This window comes from Nannospalax galili, unplaced genomic scaffold (genome assembly GCF_000622305.1).
Source record: "Nannospalax galili isolate Female #2095 unplaced genomic scaffold, S.galili_v1.0 scaffold154, whole genome shotgun sequence".
NCBI lineage: Eukaryota > Metazoa > Chordata > Mammalia > Rodentia > Spalacidae > Nannospalax > Nannospalax galili.
Genome location: NW_008335281.1, coordinates 3823641 through 3829466, shown reverse-complemented (window position 1 = coordinate 3829466; position 5826 = coordinate 3823641). Strand labels below are relative to the sequence as shown.

General features: G+C 32.9%; 1 pseudogene; it reads right to left on the bottom strand.

Moving 5' to 3' along the window:
• The window catches only part of LOC103731494, a 9960-nt pseudogene extending 4338 nt beyond the window's left edge, over window positions 1-5622 (bottom strand).
• Window positions 5623-5826: the final 204 nt, after the last annotated feature.

The window sequence follows — 5826 nt, the reverse complement described above, 5'->3', positions numbered from 1 at the left end:
GGGAAAAAAATGACCCATGTATATGAAAACTGGATGAGATTATTTATTTAGAGAGTAGAAGACAGTCTTTTTCCCTAGAAGCCTGCATCACATTCTTTAGACAGCAACATTCGTTAATATCAAATATTTCCTTGTATTCAAGAGAATTTTGCCAAACGGAAATGAAGAATCACTTTTTATGTCCTGGCATGAAAATTATAGTAGTAAATTTTTAATAAAATCTTAGGACATTGCAACCAAAGAGTAGAAATTGTCTATATAAGTAACATTTTTGAAAACTCACAATCATTTCCCATGTTATAATTCTCTGTGGCTATAAATTATTTCAAGAAGCAGTAGTTTGTAAAACATTCTTGAAGAAATTCAGAGCATGCTCATTTTGTCTTCTTACCAGTGTTCTCTATCCAATATTTTCTTCAAAGTTTTATATTATTACTTTCCAATCATTAACCAAAGGTAAATGATATTTGTCATTATCTTCAAACTTCAGACCTAGTGTCCTTAAATGTGTGTTGTATTTTCCAAATAGTTACCATCACGTATATTTAGCATTAATATCAGCCCACGATATAAGGAAGATTTTATGCTTCTTAACCAGATGAAAAATTAATCTGTATTCTGCAGGTGAGCCACAAAAAAGAATCACATTAATATCATTTTAAAAGCTATCTCTACTCAATAAAGTAACCTGAAACATTAATGTGCTACTTCCTCGCCAAAAATTCAACAAACTCCCTTGGTAATCACTATTTCTGAAAATATTATTTCCCTCTGGAAATTCATTTTGCTTGTGTATCATTGCTGTGATGATGTAGGTATAAAACTTTCAGGATATTGCTTTATGCTAATAAATTCTCAAGAGTAGAGATACCATTTCATCAAATAAAATCTGTAATTTTAGAAACAGCTACATTTTGCCAATCTATTGAGTGTTTCAATTTGATTGCTCTGCACCTGTGTGAAATGATCATTAAAGCAGTATGCATTCTGAGTGAATTACAGAGTATGCTGGCCTTATATTGATATTACCTTCATTTATTTATGTACTAAACTCACTTAAAATATCATCCTTGTAATGAGGAGTGCAGAACATAAATTTCTGTGATATCTACCAAGTGGCACATAAGCCAAGGGTTAAGAAATAAAATTAGGAGTGCTTTGTTCCTCATATTTTAATAACTCACTCTATTCAAGAGCTAATAAAAAGTAATTAACAAATGATGCATTATTTAAAATAAATCAAATAACAAATTGTAATGCATCATTATATGACCTTGAAAATCCACAAATTAAAAGTGTATATACATAGGGCTGGAGAGGTGGCTCAGCCATTAAAGGCTCAGGCTCACAACCAAAAAGTGTATATACAAAAATGTACTTAATGTGAACAGATGCCAGTATGACACAGTGTAACAATTACTTGTTTGTCTAAAATCTTTAGACTGGATTATGCTTCCCTAAATTTTACAAAGAAAAAGGAAGTAAATGATGCTAGCAAGTTTTCTATTTACTTTCAACAGGAATTTTTTGTATTTCATTCATCCAGAGAGTTCAACAAGATTTTTGTGATGATGATGATTAAAAATAGCGATTTAATAGTATTTTGTTTCTGAAGCTCTTCACTCTCTATTATGTTACTGATGCAAACGTCCAGACCCAACAGCAGTGAGGGTATTTGTGGTCGCTATGCATCTGAGATGTCAATTGAGTTCATCACATACTTTCGTTTTTAAATGAAATCTTGCCCCAACCGGATTTCACAAAGGGTTACAGCCAAGCAAATTATCTCTCAATGACTCAGGTAATTCTTGGCATTTGTTGATTTGATGAACAAAGGTGACCTGGGATCAAATGATTACTATTTATATATTTATTTTACATTTGATATGTTCTTACCAGTCAATATCTCCTTTCTCCTTCACTCCAATTGGGAAAATTATTTCTGAAACTATACATGGCAGATCTTAAATGACGATCTATTTGAGGATAAAATGGACGTAGTGAAGGCAGATTGCATAACTGCTAAGTTAAAAATGCCAAGGCAGTACTGTGTATATGCATTATTAAAAGACCATTGGATAAGTTGCTCTCAGAAGCGTCTTACTGCTCAGGTTTCTCAACATTTTCCATGTGTTTTTGTGTACATGTCGTAGAATCCCCTTCCATTTTGTATTTTCTGTTTATTCTTCTCTGGATTATTTGCCCCATTCTGGTGCATTTCTACTGATTTCATGTGTAGAACTTTTGGTATTCAATTTGTGCTACAGTTTTTACTTGTCATCTTTGATCAAATTTTCATCCTTTGTCACCTTGCTCTGTATCCTGGAGGTGCAATGTATATGGACTGCCTAAAAGAGCTATGTTATTTTCTGGCACACAACAGGCTTAAACCTGTGGGAGACACCAGCAGGATATGAATAGAAGAGAGAAAATCAAGGTTTCCACTCTGCTGATTCTTCTCCTGCTGAGATACCATATGCTTACCATGTCCTTCCTCATAAGAAAACTGCTTCTCTAAGTGTACATATCTACAGTGCCAGTCTTACTTTCTGAGTCCTTAATATATGAACTAAAATAATCTAAGAAAAGACAGCTTCCTTCAGTTACTACAGTTATCATAACATTTTTTTCTTACTGTTGAAGAACATTTAGTTTGATATGTTTGAGGTGATGATCATGTTTACAAAATAAACTACAAAAGTGAGAGTTGATAATGAATAGGTGTATAGACTATGATTCTTATGAAACAACAGAAGCTCTAACATTCATGTGTATCACTATATTTAAAAGATATAACAATATTTTCTACTTACATTAAACTTGAAGGTCTTAGAATATTTTTTTCAAGTATGACATTTATACCTTATGTCATACTTTTGTCAGAAAAGGATCTGTTACTTGAATGAAAGGAGATGCAATTATATATAATGAGATGTCATGAGGAATCTTAAAATTAAATGATGCTTGTGTATAAGCCTCTTGGCTGATGTTAACCAGTATATTAATAGAGACCAATAGATAGACTATGGGATTTATGTACTCTATTAGATTTTTATTGCTCCATTTTGGGAGTAAAATCCCAAAGCACACAATATCATTAAAAACATATTCTCCTGCAAAAGATGTGTATGGTTAACTAATAACTTCACTGTCTGTCAGTTACATTTCTCACTGATATGAAAAAGGCTCTACACTTTGTGTTAACATTTGTTTGAATGAGCTTAAACAATTGATGTAATCTATAGACTTCAGTGTAGACTGTGTACTTTTCTTCCTAACTTTGAATTCAGTAACGTGATATTAGTAGCATGAATTCATCCAGGAAAGAAGTTTATCATTTAAACATTGGTGAATATTGCAGGATTAATATACAGGTATCTCTATAGTATATTTTACATATTATTTATAAGGGGGCTATGACAGATGACAATTGAAGAAGATCAATATGTTTCTAAATATGGTTCATGAACAAATGCCACTCACTGAAGTATTTGTTCTATTCTACCTTGGAGGAAGCATAGTAAATAAGCATTTGGAAACAATATAGAATTTGACACTGACATTACATTTACATATGAATGTTCATTTTTGATTACTGAATTCTATCCTGTGTTACAAATGCTTCAGCTGTCTTGACAAATTGTGAAAAATTATACTCATGAATGCATCACTAAAGATTCTGTACTTAAGTAGCCACGACTCCTTGGCATCTCCAAAGCCAGATCACTTTCAACTACTTTTGCTCTGCTATGGAAACTGGAGCTTATCCAAGGTCTTACTTTCTTTTCCTTCTTACTCTTTAAGGACCAGGAATGACTGATGTGTGAGCCAACTTAAATTACTACAGTGAATTCTAGTAAGCTCATTTATTTCTGTGGCCTTTGAGCTCCATTTTTCTGGGAATTCAATTTTATGAAGCAAAGAAGATATTTCTCTAATGTGGAAAGCTGAGAATCAAAATAAGGATACTTGGAGGAATAGAAGGAAGAAAAAGAGGTGTTAGAACAAGTAGCCAAATGTAGTGAAAGTTTTGTGGAACATAGAAACTTTCTTGGAAGTTCTGGTGTAAAATATCTTTATTTTTAAGCCCAAGTTTATTTAAGCCATTATTTTCTCTTTAAAAAGTTGGCACTTGTTTTCAAACCTCAATCCATTTAATGTTATATAGTTTGTATTTCCAAAAATCTAAACTAATATTAGAAATAAAAGCATAACTGTTATTTTAAAAGTAAAAAGAAAAACCTACAAATTTAAATGGATAGAAACCCTTAGTCCAGAGATTGATATGTTTATGTCTTCTAGATATCAATGCATTATTTGCCATCTGCTTCAACTCCTGGGTATTTATAACCTGTACCTTCTGCCTCAAGGTTAAATCTATATTCCACATCTTTACCAATAATTTCTTGCTTATGCTTGATTGTCTAGCTCCAATTAAGTCAGAGGGAACTGATTTTTTAATAGATTCTATGGTATGGCCACTCAATTATTCTTAATGCTTACATTTGGGTAAAAGGACTCTTACTAACTTCAATGAAAAACCAGCACATCTGAAGCAAAGATAGGCTGTACAATTAATAGATGACAAAACAAAGCATCAACCTAAGTCTATGAACTCCACAGGTAGTCTGCATGTCCTCCATCCAAGGCCTCAGGCCTCTTGTCAGTCATTCACCTTCTTTTAGCAAATCTTTCCTCTTTCAACAATTGCCTCACACTGTAATTATTCTTTGGTTTGGGAACCATTTGCTTCTGTTAATATCTCATTTACCATAATTAGGGAAACATTCCTTTCTCTAGAAGCAAATTCTTGAACAAGCAGATGAAGTGAACAGAAATTTGAACATGGAATCTATTTAAATAGTAAAAATTACATGAATCCAAGATTTAAGTTAAAAGCAAATAAACAAAGCATAACAAAGAAGAAGACTAGTATTGATGGGGACAACCTTAGCCCCAACTAGAATCTGTAATGTCCATTCATATTCATATCAAATACTAGCTTGAAATAAGTAAAAATGACCTCATTATTGAAAAAGATAAATGATGATGGGAAACAAGACAAATGTTTGTAACATTTTAATGTTTAAAAATCTATTTTGGTTTTTGAGTGTATTTCGTACTTGAAAAATACAGGCTTTGAGCATCTCCTGTGGGGATAGCAGAGAACACCTAAATAACCATTTCTTCTGAGTTAAATTGTCAATTCATAAAAAATAAACGTTAATGTACCTTATATGAAATTTACTGAGTGTATGCAGAGGGCTGGCAAGATTTCCTTCTCTGGAAATATCCACTATTTTGGGACAATACTATAATTTCGAATATTATAATTCAGTTTTTCTTGTTCTTTGTCATAACATTCAAAAATGTTCATGCTTCCTTTTTTTCATATTTTTTGAATCTTCACAAAACTGGAAGCATCAATATATGTTTGATTTTATAACAAAAACATATTCGCTATCAAAACTTACTAATTCTCATTCTATCAGCATTACCCCTCCATGGGCCTAGGACCCTTTCCACAACCACTGCTAGAGACTGACAGACTAGCAGGGTGAGTACCCAGATCTCACCCACTGGGTCACCATCCAAATTCTTAGAGACCAGCTGCATTTGCATTGCTCTAGGGCTCACAGCTCTACTTCGAAAGTCAGAGCTGACAGATATCGAACCATCATCCCTGCTTGGGCCTAGGACCCTTTGTCCTATGTGGAGCTCCCAACTAGTCTACCTGAAAACATAAGATTCCCTCCAAATTAAAAAAAAAAAAATCAAAAGTGAAAACCTGAAGCACAAACCTAATTACCATTCATTTTTATCAGA